Source organism: Pempheris klunzingeri, chromosome 1, assembly GCF_042242105.1.
Source record: "Pempheris klunzingeri isolate RE-2024b chromosome 1, fPemKlu1.hap1, whole genome shotgun sequence".
In the NCBI taxonomy this organism is placed as follows: Eukaryota; Metazoa; Chordata; class Actinopteri; order Acropomatiformes; family Pempheridae; genus Pempheris; species Pempheris klunzingeri.
This window is the reverse complement of record NC_092012.1, coordinates 6484493-6504004: the sequence shown is the minus strand read 5'-3', so window position 1 is coordinate 6504004 and position 19512 is coordinate 6484493. Positions and strand designations below refer to the sequence as shown.

Sequence of the window (19512 nt, the reverse complement as noted above, 5' to 3'; positions counted from 1 at the left end):
GAGCTCCAAACACAAGTATGAACTTGAAAATAAGCATGATATGGGACCTTTAACGGTATGTGCATTGTGTGATTTTAAAATAGCTTATTGTATTTTTCTTCTTTGGTCTCCGCTCTTCTTTTTAATTTTTCTCTTTGTACATTTTAAAGCACCTCGGATCAACTGTGTTGCGTCTAAAGTGGTATATAAATAAAACTCAGTTGAAAATTAAGTCATTATTACCAAATGAGCCTAACGGGCCCAGGCCTCGGGGCCCAAGTGCTCAGGGGGGCCCTGAGCTACAGCTTCTGTGTGAAGCTGCTGTTAATAACTTTGCATTATTGGTTGGATGGTCAAAGGGCTTAGTCATTATAGTCAACAACAGAGGCCCAGAAGTCTTACTGAAAAACTGAAGGAAAAGCCAAACATTCACTTTGAAGATGCCACAAGAAAGAAACCATTATGATGCATTTTAAATGAGTGTTTATGTTTGGTAATATTAGCGGTGGCTTACACTGTGCTGTAAATCCTGTTGAGGTGGCATCAAGGCCAAGGACAGAGGGTGTGCTGTACTGTACAGACTGTAAAGCCCCCTGAGGCTAATTGTGATTTTAGGCTATTTGAATAAAAGTGGACTTAATACCTTGTTTTGTCGTCTTTTTATCTGTTCTGATCACAGAGAACTGATCAGCTTTGCTAAACTCTGTTTTCATCAATGCTGCTTCAAAACACTCCACAATGCCAGAAATCTGATACTGCTGAAAAAAGAAATGCTGAAATTCCTTCTCATGTTTTGACAGATATAAAAATATTGACTCTAGAGCATTGCATTTCTGAGGTCAGTAAAACCTTAACTCCAAGAAACAAAGCTGAGGTTTTCTTTGTGCCCTTAACGATAGCTGTGGCCCTGGTTAATTCTGAACATCAGGTATTTATTACATCTATCAAACTGCTGTGGAGCCACATTGTATTCATGGCATGTTTGGTTCAGTCATGTTTTGTGAGCCCTGGTGATCGAGGCACTTCACCGAGAAGCTGCTGTACAATAATGTTTATAGGCGGAATTAAGTTGCCACCCTGAATTTTTTTACCTGCTATGCAATTACATCTAAATTACTCAGTAAATGACAGAATATTACATGAATAGTGTAATATGTTGAATATTTAATTCCACAAAGAGCACAGAGTCTGCTCATCATTGTAACCACAGCATTATGTGATTCTGATTGCTTGATTATTTCAATAACTGCACAGAGGCACCTCTTTCCCAACATATTGTCTTGCCCTCCAGTAACAGCCGGCTGTACAAGGCTCTTATTTACAATAATATGGGAACAATTTAATTTAAGACACCATTACATTAGGTGTGACTGCTTTGCTGTGCCTGTATTCAAAAGCAATAATTCAGCCCGCAGGCCTTTGCAGCATAATGACACTGTCACTTACTCCATTACCAACCTGTGTGTCTGCTTTACTGGCAAATGAATATTTAACAATATCTCATTGTCGGCACCGTGACACACTGACTAACACCAGGCAAGAATGAGCACAAAGCAGCTCTCCAAACATCACAAACTAATAGAGGACATTGATCATTACCTGAATGATTTCAAAGAGCTTTAATTTTTTTCCATGTTTGAATGTTTCCATGTTCCTTTAACAATTTCCAGCCAAAGGCAAAAACAAACAAAACACACTTTTGACATTTGACACAGACATTTTGCTTTTCTTGTTTGTTTGACCTGAACATCAGGTTTGCTACATCAAGGTTGTAGACATTATGCTTACTCTTAGTTTTATGTTAACACCTACGTAATACTTTGCTACACTTAGGAGAACTAAAGACATACTTTGAAAATACAACGAAATACTATGTACTTCTCTTGTAGCAGTGTGTAGAATGGTCTACATGTGTAATAGAAAAACTCTACAATAATCTGTTGGGCTAACAATTCCACTTGTCTGATCCTCATCAAAGAATCCACAGCACCACTTGATGAAGTTTAAATTGTTTACTTCCACTTGCAGCTTCCCTGGCTGCCCCTGACTCACCCCCCTAAAAACGTCCTCTCACTAGAGTATCAAAAGGCAATTAAAAAGTGCATCGTTGCCAGTAACAGTCACAGTAACCAATTCCCAGCGCAAGGAATTCAACTATTAACTTTTGGTATTAGTGTAAATATGAACTGTAAATACATCAACCTGTAAATATTAATATTCCTTCCCTTGTAAATCAATGAATCTCATAAATCACTACTGTTTAATATGTGAACTTAAATTATCACATGCTAATTAGTCAAACATCAGTAAACTGCAACTTGGCACCTGTAATATAATTTCATTATCACACGCATGTCTTAGCAGACTACACATTCTGTGCATATACTTACTGTCAGTATATCAACACTGCGACGGCTTGTGTGTGTGTGTAGTTTGTGTTGCTGTAGGTTCCTGGTTGGGTGGAGCTGGAGTCCACCAGGGAACTGGAGGCAGCTGGCCCCCGGTCTCCAGATTATATAAGACCTGTTCCATCCTGGTAGTTTGGAGGCTCCTTCTCCCCTCAGTCAGGCTTAAAAAGACGTCTTTAATGTGATGAGCATTGGAAATAAGTTGTTACAAGTAGATGCACAATGAAACAATTATTCTTGGTTATGTGATGTTGGTTTGTGATGATTTTCACCAGAGTTGATCAGTATTACCTATTATTCCTGGAATAATAGGTAATACTATTATTCCTGTATGTTTACCCTGCCAGCTCCAGATTTTGAATTAAATCTTTATTTATTTATTCATTTATGTATTCATTTCTTTATTCATTCATTTATTATTGACAAATGCACAACAAAAAATGTTCACAAACAGTTGCCAAGAGGAGACGACTGAATACCACTAAACGTGAATCACAAGCCACGTCTGAATTATTTAATTGCTTATCATTTACATTAAGTTGAATCTTGCTGACCAAGGCTGATTAAAAACACATCTTTAACGTAACAAGCTGTGAAAATACATTAGGTATACAATGAAACTATTGCTCTTGGTTACTTTAATGAAAATGAATTGACTCATAAACCGAAGTGTTTGCGGACGGCCGAGACTGTTTGCATTTATTATGAGTAGCTATTTGTATTCATCAGATGCTGCTTTTAAATGGCCCTCTGAATCAAAGCAAACCAGCCTTACTTGTCATTACTTTTGGAAATTGTCAGGGAGCCAACAGCAGCTCCACAAAGGATGATTATTGCTTTTACATGTTATGGCTTTGCTCATCACTAGATGTCGCCATTTTGCTGTTTGGGGAGCCAAGGACAGTCACATGTGCATCCATGAGAGTGTGTGAGAGGTGAGACAGAGAGAGAGAGAGAGGGAGAAAAGAGAGAGAGAGAGTCTGTGGTAAGGGAAAGGAACAACTTGGGAAGTTTTGTCATACACTGAAGGAAGAAGAGGGACAGCAGAGTGTGAGATAAGTGAGTGGTAAGTCATTTCCACATTTCCTTTCTTTTCGGGAACCTTTCAACTAACAGGCTCTTATTTCTCAAGTCTCTTTCTACTCTACTTCTCTCTTTTCCTCTTTAATACTATATTCTAGCTCCAACACATACATCAGTGACCTTGTTTTAGAAGTTTTCTCTGGGAGTGTTTGTGGGCTGACTTTGTCTTATCAGAGGGGAAAAACTATAAGCTGGTTCCATTCATGCTGTGTGAATTGGTTAATGAATGTTGCATTGGTTTACTTAAGGGTGGGATTTCTATTCATTAGACTTGAGCTCGCTGTTCACCAGCAGTATGATTTTCTCATAAAACTACTCTTTAATGTTGGCCAGGATGCATTTTTCACTTGTAGGCTCCACACAATCAGTTGTTTTATTCGTATGTCAATGGTTGTGGAAATGTGGTGATGTGTGAGAATGCAGAGCTCTGATTGGCTGAGGAATGTTTCCCTGGAGCGCGATGAAAGACAGAAATAAACTTGTGGAGAAGAACAACATTTCAGAATACCAACCATTCCTAAAGCTATTCCCTCCCATCAGTTTTTGGTTTTTTTCTTCCAGAGGGGTTACAGGAACTTAAGGCCTCACTGACTTCTCAAAGCTGTGGCTGGCTGGCAAAGTGCACAGGAATTCACTGCCATACAATGTGCCCTTATGTTAGGTTAGCAGAGGTCTTAAATTCTCCCAGATGAAGCTGCTCCATATTACATGTGGAACATTAAAGATTCATTTTAACTTTAATGAAAGCAGTAAGGCTGTACAGTTAAAACAGCAGATGTTCCTTGTGGTCTTGCGCCCATGTTGTTGCTTTGCGGTGTATTTTTCTTATCATTGCATCAGTGGGTTTTGAAAGCAGGAACATTTCTCAGCTGTCAAAAAAACATGAGCACACATCAACGACAGATCTTGGCACCGGTCCCTCAGAATGAAGGAAACAGATTTTTTTTATAGACTTTACATTTTGTGCTGATTCGCAGCAGTCATGCATGGAGAAACATATTGACATAGAGTGAAAGATGCCGTTTTATGTGCACTAACAGAAACCACAATACATCAGAATGCAATGCAGCTACAAGAGTTTTGAATAAGAAGCAGCATTTAACTTTTTCTCAGCAATAGAGCAACCAGACAACCATTCATACTCACACTCACACCTACGGGCAATTTAAAGTGACCAATTCACCAAACCGACATGTCTTTGGACTGTCGGAGGAACCCACACAAGCACGGAGAAAACATGCAAACTCCACACAGAAAAAAACCTTCCTGCTGAGAGACAACAGTGCTAACCACCGCACCTCGTGCTGCCCCTTTTCCACTATGTGAATACTAAATGTTCATACAGTGGATACACATAGTAAAATTTCACACTCTTCCTGCAGGAGTTTCTGGAGTTCCAGACCTCTAAACTGCTGCCCACATCTCAGTTTAAACATAAATTAATATAATATACATTCAGTTGCCAGTTTATTAGGTACACCTAACGAAAACAATTGCAGTCTAATACAATACACAGCTGTGCAATAAACTGTACTCTCATAAAGGTTGTAATGTTCACTGTTTACTGAAACTGTTGTAGAGAGCTGTAGATTCAACTGCTTGGTCATTTCAGAGGATGCAGTTTGTGGTATTTGGTTCATGAGAGGTGTTTCTATTATTTGGTTCTGCCAAGTTATTAGAAACATAATAGAATACAATAAAACAGCACCACATGCTATTGAATCAGAAATTACCTTTCAGCAAAAACTAAACTTCATGAAGGTAGAATTTATTGCAGGGCTGCTGTATTAGACTGTTATTTTTAGCCAGCTGCACCTAATAAACTGGATGTATATTGAAATAATATGACACAAATTAACAGTTAATTTCAATTTTTAGGCTTAATTCTAATTTAGTAATACATTCAACATGTACAACAGAATGGCTCTCGTCTGATTATCAGACTATGGTAATGAAGCAATTGCTTGATTTATTGATCAACAGTAACAATCAGTGAACTATCTAAATGATTTATTTGCAGCCAAAGGGGCTGTTTTACCTCATAAATTACTTTACCTTTATAATGTCATGACATCATCTACTTTTCCGGGGATCTGACAAATATGAGCATTTGCTTTTTTCCATTTCTTCTCATATTTAATTAGAACAAGTTTGTGATTTTTGACTACTGGTCAAAGAAAAATACATTTTAAGGCAGAATGTAGGGTGCAGTAAATAGTAATTAGGGATGCACCAATCTGACCTTTTCTCTACACTTCAGATACCTACTATATACGCCTATATTTCAAACTCAGAGATTAATACCACTAATAATAATCAATAGATTCATCAGTAGTAAAAGTAACTGGGCAGTGTAGAAAAACAAGTATAGATGGGAAAAATATTTGCACATCAGTTAAATAGATTATATCACTAAATAGCTCTTGACAACACAGACCAAACAATCAAACTACATGTAACTATTTAAGGGCACATTTTTACTTTCTAAATAACCTCAGCTCATGGTCTATGTATAACCTGATGGCTACTGCTCATGAAATTGCTTGCACATTGCAGCTCACCATGACAGTCAGACTGCCTTGACACATTGCAGGATGTGCGCAGAGACAGTAAAGAGAAGCAGACAGTTTACTTTTCCCATGTCCTCCCACGTTTCATCAACTCCAGTGTGGCTGAAGTGATGAACTGATGGCTCTGGACAGTTGGCAGCTGCCCACTGTTTACATCTAGCCTGCAAACACTGGCCAAGACCAAAGCCGCTGCAGAGACACCGACTTTTAGATCTGAGGGTGTGCTTTCCTCGCTGCTTTACAGCACATATGGCATCCAGCTATTTTGATGGAGGCAGTGAAATATGTTTGGGAGAGGAGTGTCGAGTGTTTTCTTTAATCGCCACAGCTGGTGTTGTTTGTCCAACCACAGCTCTGTGGCCGACTTGTGGGCTACTCTAGGTGTGGCAACTCTCTGGATAATTGCCCTCAACACTGGCTCTGCTGAGGGTGGATGTAACAAGGCAGCATTGTGCTGCCGTCTGCAGGTGTGTGCATGTGTGTGTGCATGCGTGGGTGTATGTGTGCGTTCATGCACTGCTCTGCCCTAAATCCACTCACCCAATTTCCCCTCAGTTCTGTGTTCCTTCAGTACATTTTTTTGGTCAGATTTCAGCCGGTCCTCTCTCACTTTGTTCCCTCCGTACATTTTATGCCAGCCTGATGTTTTCACAGCTCACTTTTCTTTAGTGCTGTCAGAAGTATAAAGGGCTGAGAAGAAAGTGTTATGTTATGTTGAATATAGGTAACATAGACACGGCATGTCCGAAGTTTCTGATTCTGATCTTTACTTTTTCCATGGTTAAAGGAATTGTGTGAGAATAGGAATGAGAAATATATAGTAGGCAAATCAGGATTTGATGTAAGAAAAGGGGACACAGGATGGATGTCCAGCTTTTGATTTTGTTCAGCATGGACACACATTGACAGGTAGTGCAAAAATACAATGTGAAACGAAGAAAAAAGATAGTTATCCTGGAGCATTATGAACCTCAGAGAGAGGCTACACAGCAGACATTAATTATAAGTAAACCACACCACAGCAGAGTATACTACAAAGTATGATGAGGCCAAAAGATGAAATACAGGAAGATAAAACTTTAATGGATCTGCAGGGTCAAACTAGTGAACTGCATCAGGAAAGAGTACAACAATAAATACATTAAATGTCAGGGTATTCTTACTTTTAAAAGCACTTACATGTGTGCCATGTATGTCATCAAATATATTAAAAGTAGATTTTGGCTCTTCATTGAATGCTGCCACTAAGGGCTGTATCCAGGAATTTAGACATATTGAAGTAACAAATCCTACATGCAGGGTTTTATTAATTTATTTTATAACTAGCTATTTTATTTGGGTTTCTTAAAGAGATTACCAACCCAGTTTACATGTATACTTTTTGATAAATTCCAGACTAATGTTATGGAAAAATTAGAAATTGTTTTTTATTATTTATTATGTAAATGTTACAAAACTGCCTGCAAAGAAAGCAGGGTAGGGTAGGAGATATTGTGCATCCAGCAGTTACACTTTTGAAATGAACAATATTTACCATTTTTCTGTGAGAGGGAGAAAGAGTAAATGTAATCTTCAGAAATTTTAAGTAGTTAACTAAACTTTTTGTAGAAAAAGCACATCCAAGTGAAATACGTTTATCTCTAAAACACATCGGGAGGGGACTGACACATATGTCATTGGGGTCTGTCAACAATTAAGCTACAGCAGCCGCTTAGCTTAGCTTCGCATAAAGGCTAGAAACAACAAGAGTAACAAAATCCACCTATTTCCACCTCTAAAGCTCCAAATTAATACAGTTTATCTTGTTTAATCAGTACAAAAACCGAACGGTAAAGAATAAGTTAAACGCAGGGCACAGATTTGATTATAGGTGCAGTGTGCAGGATTTAGTGGCATCTAGTGGTGAGGTTGCACATTGTAATCGATTGAAAATACCCTGGCTCATCCCTCCCTTTCCAAGTTGTAGGAGAAAATATGGTGGACAAAGTATTTACAATCTCTTGAGCTAAATAATAAGTATGGAGTTCTAGCTGGCAAAATTTGGGTTTGCAAACTTCTTATAACATAAAATGGTATTCCTGTTCTTCTGCTTTATTTTCTACCAAATTCAAGTTGCTTCTTCAGTGCCCTGTTTGTCCATTTTGGGCTACAGTAGAAACATAGCAGCGCAACATAGCAGACTGTAGAAGAGACCTGACTGCTTGTGTAGGAATGAAGGGCTCACAAAAACACAACGATTATTAGTTTCTCAGAAACAGCCTGTTCTCAAATACCTTTGCCTTGTCAAACCCTATGGTGTCAGATACCGACACACAAGGCACCCTTTCTGTGTCTGTATGAAACAACTCTTGGTAATGTAGTGTAGATCTGCATGGAGATCAAGGTCAAACTGGATTTTGACCCATGAGAGTTGGGCTCCTGCCCAGTGTGAAACCAAAAGTGAAACTCAAAGTAAAACTTGAGTTACATGAGTAATGCTCACATTTTAACTTAAATCATCATCTTTTCCCAAACCTAACCAAGTAGTTTTAGTGCCTAAACTAAACTACAGCAGTGTCAGAACATTAACCATGTGTTTTTTTTTAATGCTACCATGACAAGGTCCCGTATACCTGCTTGATATTGTAGGTCACGGGTTCCCATATTTTATGACTTGTGAATGAGAACCATTTGAAATGAAGACATGGGCAGAACAGTTGCAGAGAGGGTGTCCTGTGCTTCGGTATCAAACGTCAAAGGAAGTGACACTGAAGGTGGCACTGAAAACATTATAAATGAAATGAAATGCCAGTAGATCCCCCTAAAACCCACACGCTGCTTCTTTAAGGCTGCGACCCACAATAAGGTTATAAAGGCAAAGTGTTTTTGACATCCACAGTCACAGTGACGATAATTTGCACTTAACTGCACGTACTTGATGTCACATGTGGTGGTTGTTTTATTTTTCCGCCTGTCGTCCCAGGATGTGAGGCTCCAGCATGGCCTCTTGCATTTTGAAAGGTCTATTTTGTCCCCTCTGCTGCTCCTTGTTGAGAGCTCTGCCGAGATGCTAGTGCCGAGTGAAAACCACAAGCCATAACCACACTCTTTCAGTGCCGCTGACTCCCAGTCTCACGCCCAGTTGAACACAGAAAAAATTATGATGCAGGAGGTTTTTTTCTGTCTGCGCTCGCTACATTTCCTCATGCTTCCTCCCCTCTTCACTATGCATTATCTCACTCTGCCCATAATAACTTACTGCTCCTGACTGACATTCCTGGCTATGTAATCTGTTTAATTTTGGTTCAGACCCCTTTCTTTTCTTTTTCAGTGATAAAATAGCAGCAAGCATTTACAGTCTGTGTATAGCTGGTTGTTTTTAGCCGTCTTGGTGGTGCAACTGCAGACGATTCTTTACATAACATGTAATTTTGCATTGCAGGGGGAATTCTTTAAACATACAGGCATCCCACAAAGTTAAAATGAATCCTGTACATTGCTGTTTGTATGGTCAAAGTTATCTTTACATTGCTTTCCTCAAATTTCTCACAAAGCTCTCTGACTACATGTTCTGTTTCTTGAAATGATCACAGTTTCACTAAATTCTGTCTGAGCATATAACGCTGAATGAAACAACTCAAACAAAGAGCTTGACTCTCATTTACATTCATTTCCGGCAGCCAGTTGTGGCCAGTCTTTGCTGATCTTAATAGATTTAGCTTAACTTTATGGAGGCTGGCTCCCTGGACACGGATCACTCGACAACCTCAGATTGAAAATCAATGTTCATGACTTTAAAATGGAGAGCATCTGTCTACTAGATTTGAAGTTCAATGCCTTCAGAAACTTTCCAAACCCCATGACATTCTGAAGTGTGCCACCCTGAATACAAAGAAAACTGTCAACAATTTACACAGAATACATTATAATGAAAAATTGAACAAAGTTTTATGTTTTTCGCTTTTTTGTTGTTGATAAAACAACATCATCCCTTTTGAATGGAGACAATTTATGGCTGAAATTATAGCTTTGGCTCTTCTTAGATGTGTCTTTGTTTGCTTGTCCCATCTGGATTTGGGTTGTCTTTTTCTTCAAAATGTGTAGTTTTTCTTCAGCTCTAAAGGGAGCCTCTGTGAACAGCTATATTGAAGTCACCACAGTGACTTTGAATGGGATTTATTCACTGCTTTTTCTTTTTTGGCTCAGCCACTCAAGCACTTACACAGTCTAGTACTGAAGCTACTCTATTTTGTGTTATGACTGGTTGTCACGCGCTTTTTAAATGGAAAGCTGTATCAGTTGTGGCTTCTTATTCCAGCACAAAAGTTTGCTGCCAAATACCTGTCACCTCTTGATCTGATATAGTTATTTCATTATGAGTCGGCAACAGATTAGAATAATTTCATGTTGCACTGGATGAGATCTATCTGCTAAATCTTTCAGAAAATTGTAATTTAAGGTGTGTTGTTAATTGGTACTCTAGTCTATTACAGACTGTGGTAGACATAAACATTTACTCAGTGATGCCAAGACAGTTTTTGAGGACACATCTTTAAGTCCCAGCTTGAGTTTACTGTTAACTGCTGCTGTGGCAGTTACAGGAGCATGACTGCGTGAGACTGTTTGAGGAGACTGGGTGAGGTTTTACTGCCCACAATTTAAATGTCTTGTTTCAGCCTTACCACTCTCATTGGAGTCATTTCCAGGTGCAGCAGGCAGATGGTTTCAGTGAAAAAGCTTCCATAACCTGCTGTCCTCTACCTGCCCAGCACAAGACAGACAGACGGACGGACAGACAGACAGACAGACAGACACAGTAGCAGTAGCAGCTTAAGAGCCTGACATTTCCCTTAGGAGTGTGTAGAGACTAAAAACTGAGCTAGAAGGTGAATAAACCTTTATTTTACCAGAAATATTCCCATCACCAAGATAGCAGCATAAAAATTCACATAAAAGAACAAACAACAGACTTAAAAACAAGCAGAAATTACACACAATGAATTAACAGTGTTCATTAACAGATGCATTCATTGGTCAGATATTCCTAAATTCTGTTTTTCTAACCTTCCATGCTTACAAAATAAACAAAGTTTTAAAGCATCTTCCACCAAAGACAGAGCAGGTTTGAGGAATGACATTAATAATTTTTCCAGGTGACTGAAGTTTACAGGCACGGAACAATTTAGGAGTCAATAGAGAACATAAATAAGACAGCAGTTCATGCAATATAGCATGAACTGCAAAGAAGACCAGCTGACTTTGTCATACAAACAATAATGTGTGTGGAAACCCAAGCTAGAGGCAAATGGCAACACAGCATGAACACTGAATCTAACATCTTCATAAAATACCAATTTGCATGCACAAAAGAAAGGAAAGGCTTGAATCATTTTTTTTTGCCTTGCACTAAAAGAAAAACAGCATTTGTTTCTGTAATAGAAATTCAATTTTTTGTAAGTTTGTTTGCAAGACACTCAATGTTTAAAAGACAGATTGTCCTTTAGCAAAAAAAAAAAAAAATGTAAGTTGAGTGTCGTTCAATCACCTCATTATATAAAGCTACAATCTGATGTACGCCATCAGCTTTCCTGTTTGCCCTTGAGAAGTGCATCAGTTTGGTTTTGTCAGGAAAAACAAGTCTCAATTGACAAAGATTCATCTCACCAAGCATGAGGCAGAGCGAAACAAAATGGTGTCTTACACTTATTGGATGGCCAGAAACTCGACTGCGAGGGGCAAATGAATGCTAATGTGGCTCCATGTCTACTTAGTGTTAACAAACTTGCCATATCAACTTAAACGGTACTAAGAGGTCAGCATTGTGCTCACAGCTGCTGCCTCCAAGTGGCCAAAGACCACACAAAAATGTCTTTTTTTTCTTGCTGGCACTTAAATACTTTGTCAGTAAAATTTTGGGTGCAAGACTTCTACTCGCAATTGAGCAAATTATTTGAATAATCGTTAATAATGTCCTCTGGAGAAAAGTGACATTGGAGGATGTTCTTGAAAGAATTAAAGACTTTTTTCTGCTTTCATTTGAGCTTTCAGTTATGTGGTGCCACACACTGACTGAAGAGAAATTAATGTTTTGTTTGTTACAAAAAGAGATGAACGTAAGTCAAAAAGAGTCTAAAAACATTTAAACCAAACTGGATGCACCCAAAGTTGATTTGATGTGTTGCTCAAGGCTTTGGATAATTATGGCCTTTATGCAGCTTTTCATTTTTAATTCATTTGCAAACAACCATAAATTAACTAAAAAGGACACACTTCAGCATTTATGGGTTAGTGTGTGCAGATCACAGAAAGTTATCCCAATTCAGTCACTTTCAGATGAAGTCTTTCAGAAGTCATCTGTGAGGAAAACTAACACCTTTTTCCCTTCATCAGTTCTCATTATTGGATTTTCTTGATTCGCCGTATCTTTTTCTTATTTTTTAGTATCAGAGCCTCATCCAGGGCATTAACAAAAAGTATTTTGATTTCATGCCATTTTGGAATGATTCATCAAATGATATCCTCAATCAGCTCACAGTGGCTAATGTCACATGTCATTAGCTCCAGTTGGCAATAATTTCCCAGCATTGTAATTAACCCATGTGTAGAAGCTTTTGATTATTCTGTGCCCTTTGTAAGGTCTGCTCCATCCTGCCCAAAACACACACACTCACACACATACAAGTGTTGTTTATCATCATAAAGACAGGGATGAGCTACTGAATGAGAATGATCGACACATAATACAAAGCCCCCCTCCCCATTTTTAGTGACTATTAACATTTCTTGTCAACTGAACGATCACAAAATGCCAAAACACCATAAAGAGGTGCAAAAGGACAACAGAGAGACACATAATAAGTACAAGAAAAGAAAAACAGCCACAAAGAGACTTAAAACGGCTGCAAAGGGACACAAAATGACCAAAGAGTGACGCAGAAGGCTTTTACATGTCTGTGCTCAGGGGCTCATAATCCACCCGTGCACATAGATGTGCTTTGGGTTGTTCTAATGAGACGAATGTTGTCTTTTTCAAATGCTTCCAGACAGAAGCGCACACACACACATACACACACACACACACACACACACACACACACACACGTAGCGATAGAGGGCCAAATGCCTAATTTTGCTCTTATTTGTTTTGTTTCTATCTAGGTCTGTGATATAATTAACATTCACAGTCTGCCACTCCATAGTCCACAGTGACTTGTTCTCATTGAGAAGTTCACAAGGTACTTCTTTACTGCCACAGCCTGCGGATTAGTTGCCATAGAAACAAAGCTGTCGGAAGTCAGGAGGAATACGTTATCCAATACTTGTGTTTGCTTCCTCCAGCGGAGGATGCGTTTCAGAACAGAAAAGTTTGAAGAGTGCTGTTGACAGAGGCGAGGTAGCTGCAGGGACTCACTGATTTCTAACTGAAGAAATGTATTTCTCCTCTTTCTGCCCAACCAGCATCTCGCTCTCTGGAATTATTCCTGAAATTAACTCTTTATGTTTTGGTAGACGATTTGAATGTTTACACCTTATTTGTGGTGATTCAGTTGTCAGAAACCAAGTGGAGAGCTTAAAAACAAAGTGTGTCATGTTTAATGTAGAAAATGATAGACATTGCGTTAATAACCTGATAATCCTCCATGAATTATTCACTAAAGGCTAAGCTAAAGCATGTTTGCCTTGTCTGTCCAGACTGTATTGTTCCTAACCTTACCCTTCATTTGCTTGCATGTTACTAACTCTTACCAGATTATTATGATCGTGGCCTCCTGCTTTTATTCATTAACGCTTCAGAAGAATAGCTCATAGTGCTGCAAATCACATCTGATATTCAAAACAAAAGGTAACAAAGCACGTCCTGTTGTTTATGAAGTGAGAACACGGCCTGCATCTGCATCCCGTCCTCTGAACGCCTTTTCTTTCGTCATATAGTTTGTCAGGGCTTTTGTTAACAGAGGACAGCTAAGTGTTTTTCTTACCATAATGGTTTGTTTCGACTGCAGGGAGTTGAGTTGACACAGTGCAGCCCTTTTCCTCCAGATGTAAAATGATGACACTGGAGTTACTGGAGAGCCAGCTCGCAGTTTTGAAGTTGGCCACCGGGGGCTAAATGAGCCATTAGTGGGCCTGTGGTGAGAGGACAGAGCTGGATGGTTTCTGTGCTCATGCTTAGGGGCTGAAAATCCACACTGGCTGAAGTCTGAATATAATGTCTCAATAATATGTTAGTGAAATAGATTTCTATATTCTAGTCTTTAAAATGTTGTTGATTCTTAGTGTGCAGAAAATAAATTGCTTTTCAAGTTTGCCCTTAAAGTTTTTTTTTTTTTTTTTTCCAAAACTTAATTGATCCAAATACTCGTGTTGCCTTATATAGCTTATGTCGATGTGCCATAGACCAGTGTTTTCCAACAAGGAGTCACAAACTAAATATAAGGGGTCATGAGATAATTAACTGAAAGAGAAAGAGAAAAAAAATGCACAAGTTTGTGGTTCTTTTTTCAGACATTCTCATATTTCTTTCCTTATTTGTTTTGTTTCAACTGGCCATAGACATATGCAGCAGTTGATGGGGTCACAAGGGGTTATATGCTTTAAGCTGCTGCTGGAAATAGTCAAATGTACTATTCAGTTCTGTTTGAGTAACAAAAACTACAGCGCCCAGAAAATACAAATCCTTTCTTAAAAATCGTAAAATTGTAAAATCTAACTCTTCAGGGAGACCATGTTTAATTGGAGAAATATTGACTATATGAGTCGGATTTTGCACTATGAAGGTTTATTTTGTTAACAGAATGAATGTTGTATATTTTGTATTTCTTTCCTCTTTGTATTTTGACTATTGATTCATCCTTTGAATTTCATTTGTTTAAAGATGAAAAGGCCCAGAAATCAAGTCTGGGCTGCCGATATATATATATACAAACTGATCTGATGGCACATCTTAGTTTCATGTAAAATAACTTCTATAGAGGTTAAACCATAAGTGCTTTCATGATGATCACAGACCACCTATATAGCAATTCAATAGGCTACCCTGTCACACTGAAGGATGCAATAAAAACAACAATTATTGGAGGTTGAATAGATGATTAACTGCAGTTTTTTGTCCTTGCCACCTGCTGTCCCCGCCTGATCATCCACTTTACAGGGATAGGCCTGGTTCACCACGTCAGTGTTTGAGTTTTAATCGAGAGAGAGAGAGAGAGAGAGAGAGAGAGAGAGAGAGAGAGAGAGAGAGAGAGAGAGAGAGAGAGAGAGAGAGAGAGAGAGAGAGAGAGAGAGAGAGAGAGAGAGAGAGAGAGAGTTCACTGCTCATGACACTTTCCATTAACAAAAGAACATAGGTTGTAGTTCTTTTAAAAAACGTTTCTTTTAGCCTGTTTATCTCAGTACAGTAAATAATTGTCATTATAAAATGAAATATTGGTTGTTGTTAATGCATTAGTGACCCCCCCCAGATGTATGATCTCACTGCTTTCATGGTAGCTCAGGCCCCCCTGATGGCTCCTACATACAAGTCGAACCCAGTGATTCATTGACGCCATTACTCTTTAAATGCCGCTCTTTATCATCGCTTCTTTATGGCGACACATTCTTGAGCCAGTGCGTCGGGTGTAATGACATGGCTCTGATGAGGGGCTCTGTTGCAGCCCCGCTCGGCCCAGCTAGCCAGCAGGACCACAGAAGCAGAGCGTCCCTGCTGTACGTTGCTGTAAGTAGTAAGATCTAGTAAGTAATATCTGCCTAAGAACTGAGGCTGTAGTGGAAGTGTGCATCATGGTTTGGTTTGGCTCGGCTGACACAGTTAAAGTGGAAAGACCCGGGCCAATCATGCATGTGGTTGAGCACCACAGAGAGTGCAGAGAAGTGTGAACGTGTTGTTGAGACAAACTAAATCCCCCCGTTGGGTTTGGTCTTTTCATGGGATTTGTCAACAATGATAAAAATATGGAATAATGACAGCTTTATCCTCATGGCATGAAAAAGATCTTAAAAAAGAGAGATTTAAATCCAAGCTGATTAAACCTGCAGCTGCATTGATAGTATCTACAGATAGATGGCAAATTAAATAACACCCACCATAAAATATCCAAATTGTAAGATGTTGAGCCTTCCAAAGTGTCTTCCCTTAATCTGTTTTGCTTCAGTAAGGAGAGAAGATGCAGGGCACCCTGTTGTTTTCAGTTAGCTTTCACAAAGCAGTTTTTTTTTTTAAACCAGTCGCTATTTTGTTTGTAGTGTTTTAACCAATTATAACGCACCATACGCTTCTAATACCACCTACCTCCCTCACGTTTGCTCTCAGTCACAATAAAACATCCCTCTGTCGCCACATTACAAATGTTGTGTTGGTAATTAGCTACAGAGGCGTCCTGTGCATTTAAAAGAAAGCCCAAGAACATCTATTGTGTCCACTTTTATAAGGCGTGCCAGATAGCAACAGTTATTACAATAGCGTCTGATTACTAGTTATCAAACCACAACAACGTGTGAACATTTCACAGTGGGAGGTAGATATGAAAGCCAGTTCAATGTTGTTTGAACACCTACACAGGGCAAAACACAGCAAAACAACTGCCTGATACTTGGTAACAAACCCCTTTCAAGAAAATGATCCTGTTCAGTGAAACATGTAATTGCGTTCAGATAACATTTGCACACATTTGATGATCAATCCCTTTTTTTCTCTGGGACCCAATGATTGACTACGCAACACTGAGCCCCGTTAAACAAGCTGGATCAGTCGCTCCTCCAAGAGCCCTGATTCCCTTTTGGGTTCATTGTTCAAAGCAAAGACTGGGCTGTATTTTAAAAGCCTGGACAAAGGTGATATCCAGTATCAAATACACTCAATAGGTCTCTGGCTTACCTACACTATCCATATTATAGATACTATATTGTGTATTGTAGAGCAAGCAAGTAATTATAGTATTGACACTTACCAATGATTTTAATTACTGCAGCATGACAAGCTGTAACAATAAAGACAAAAATAACAGTATATGCACATTAACTGTCAATCAGTTGTCAATTCATATTGTGATAAATTTCTATTTGTAACTTGTGGTACATTTTGTTAATTTTGTGAAATGTATTTTAAATGATATCATTATAAAACAGAAAATGATCAAGTGTCAGGTTAGGGTTAGATATGTTGATTATATTCCATATTACTTGCTTTACTTTGACATTTGATTCAGTTAGCGACGCAACTGACACACCTGGCAGTTACTGGGAGTCAGTATTTAGTAACAATTCATCTTTGTGTAAGAGCTGGTTTGTATTTTAATTCAGTGATGTGCACATCTCCACATAGTTATCACTTCCATCATAGTTAGGCCGAGTTTAAACTTGTGAACATCTTGTGCAGTTGGCTCCTTGTCTGCGCTCGGAGGAAGAGTGTTCCAAAAGCTGTGAAATAAACCTGCAAATCTGCTGCAGTCCTGGAAATAAAAGGAGAGAACCATTGTATTGCTTGTATTATGAAGCCTTGGTCTTGCAGAAACGTCCTTGTTAGTCGAGGATAGAAGAATTTCTGATGGATTACACCAGTTAGCCAAACACAGGCACTCATCGAACCGTCAGCTATCATCTGAGAGGTCAAATGTAGAAATGACACTATCCACTCAGGGAGAACAAAATTAAAAAATAAAATAAACAGTATGCCATTGTGCTGAGGAGAAATGTGTTGCATTTAAAAATACGGCCACAGCATCACCATTGGTTGGACTAGCTATTAGGTCAAGATCACTTTACTATACACTAAGTATAACAGCTATTTATTTACACAGCTTTCAACTGCATGCCACACATCAAGTGTGCTCACTTGTCATGGAGTCACATCTTGGATAAAAGCTCTGAAAAAGTGGACCTTGAGTTGTGCATGTTTTGTCCATTCACTTTTTCCAAGGTCTAGAAACAATTTTTACACTGAAGACGGACATTCTTCCATTAGATTCGATTTTCGGTCTTTTTAGCTGGAAAACATGATTTCCTTGATTTTCAGTACTTGCAAAATAGCATACAAACAAGTCTTTGATAATTGTTTGCAACCTCTTTGTCTCCTTTACTTTGCACACTGCTGTTTTAGATTTTTCTTTTGTTCTCGTCACTTCGCTGTGAGGATTAGACATCATCATTTAGCAGGTTGTGCAGCGTCACCATAGAAACACAATCAAATAATTACAGGAGGATTTAAGGATTTTCAAATTATGCACAGCCCTAAAAAATATCACGTTACAGTTACTGTCGGCAGAGGCATTGTTTATTTGAGCAGGTTCTTTAGCTCTGCAGCGTTAGACTTTTATTCCAGTAACTCTTCAAAATAAAATCACAAAAGGGATTCATTAAAAAAAAAGGCTTTGTGCTTCATTTTGCATCTCCTGAATTACAGCTCTCCTGGTTGAGCTAAATGGATTTCAGCCTTGTCAGTTTTATAACAGAAGTTGCAGAAGTTAACCACATCCTGCACCACAGAGCAGAATGAATCTGCTGCTTGAAAGTCTTTCTGCAACAAGTACTTTAATACTACAGAAATGCATGCATGATGCGTGATGTGATTTTAACATTAACAGAAAGAAGCACCTGTCAGGTTACATAAGGAAACACTGAACGGCCCTTGGGACTCCAGCAGGTTGAACTGTGTCTGTGTTTTTTAAATGCTATTGACAGCCTCAGGAGAAGACGATGGACCAAGGCTCTTGAGTAAAGATGGAGCTCATACACACATGCCAACACAAATACACACACTTGCTCAAAGACACACTAGTGCATCAATCGGTGTGGCTTGATCAGAGTTGTTTCATGTCTGCTCCAGGGACTTTATCGCTGGTTATCTCTCTGGTGCTCCCAGTCTTCTGGATCAAGCAGGTTTGCCTACACACAGCCACCTGTCTGAACATCCCTCTGATGAGATTACTCACAGTGGGATTTCAGCTGTGTTTTTTCGTGTGTGTGTTTTGATGTGATACTCTCTTAATGCAGCGAATGAGGGAGGACAGATGTCTCTGTGTGTCTCCGTGTGGATGTGGGTCTGACTGAAATAATGAAACGGTGGATTTATTTGAAGTGTCATGCTTGTTTATTACTATATACTCAGGGAATTCAAGGATATTATGCCAGTGACTAAAGCAAAATGCAAATGATTAGATCCTGTGCATTATGCACACATTCAGCTGAATAACTACATTCAATCTGCACACAAAGAAACTCACTGCATCTCATTATGCTTCAACAGCATTTGTTATCCAAGCATTCTTAGACATAAAAGGATAAGAGCATGTCTGCTCATCAAAGATACTGATACACCAAATGTTGGACTTCCTGAATACTCTATGATTGGACATAAACCCTCACGCATCGTGGTTGTAGCACTTACAGTAAGAGTGCCATTTATTCACTTGTTTTGAATATATTCTGTGTAAAGAGCAGTGCCGATGGAACAATCAAAGACTCGACTGGCATTCCAAGTTACATTTCAGGCATTTCAT

At 38.9% G+C, this 19512-nt stretch overlaps 1 protein-coding gene across 1 annotated transcript in view; it reads left to right on the top strand.

Moving 5' to 3' along the window:
* Positions 1-3370: 3370 nt before the first annotated feature.
* Positions 3371-19512, top strand: part of tspan4a (tetraspanin 4a) — a 124066-nt gene continuing 107924 nt past the window's right edge. The window contains exon 1 of the mRNA XM_070830671.1: positions 3371-3453. The gene's annotated coding sequence lies outside the window, so the exon portion shown is untranslated. The remainder of the gene's footprint in view (positions 3454-19512) is intronic.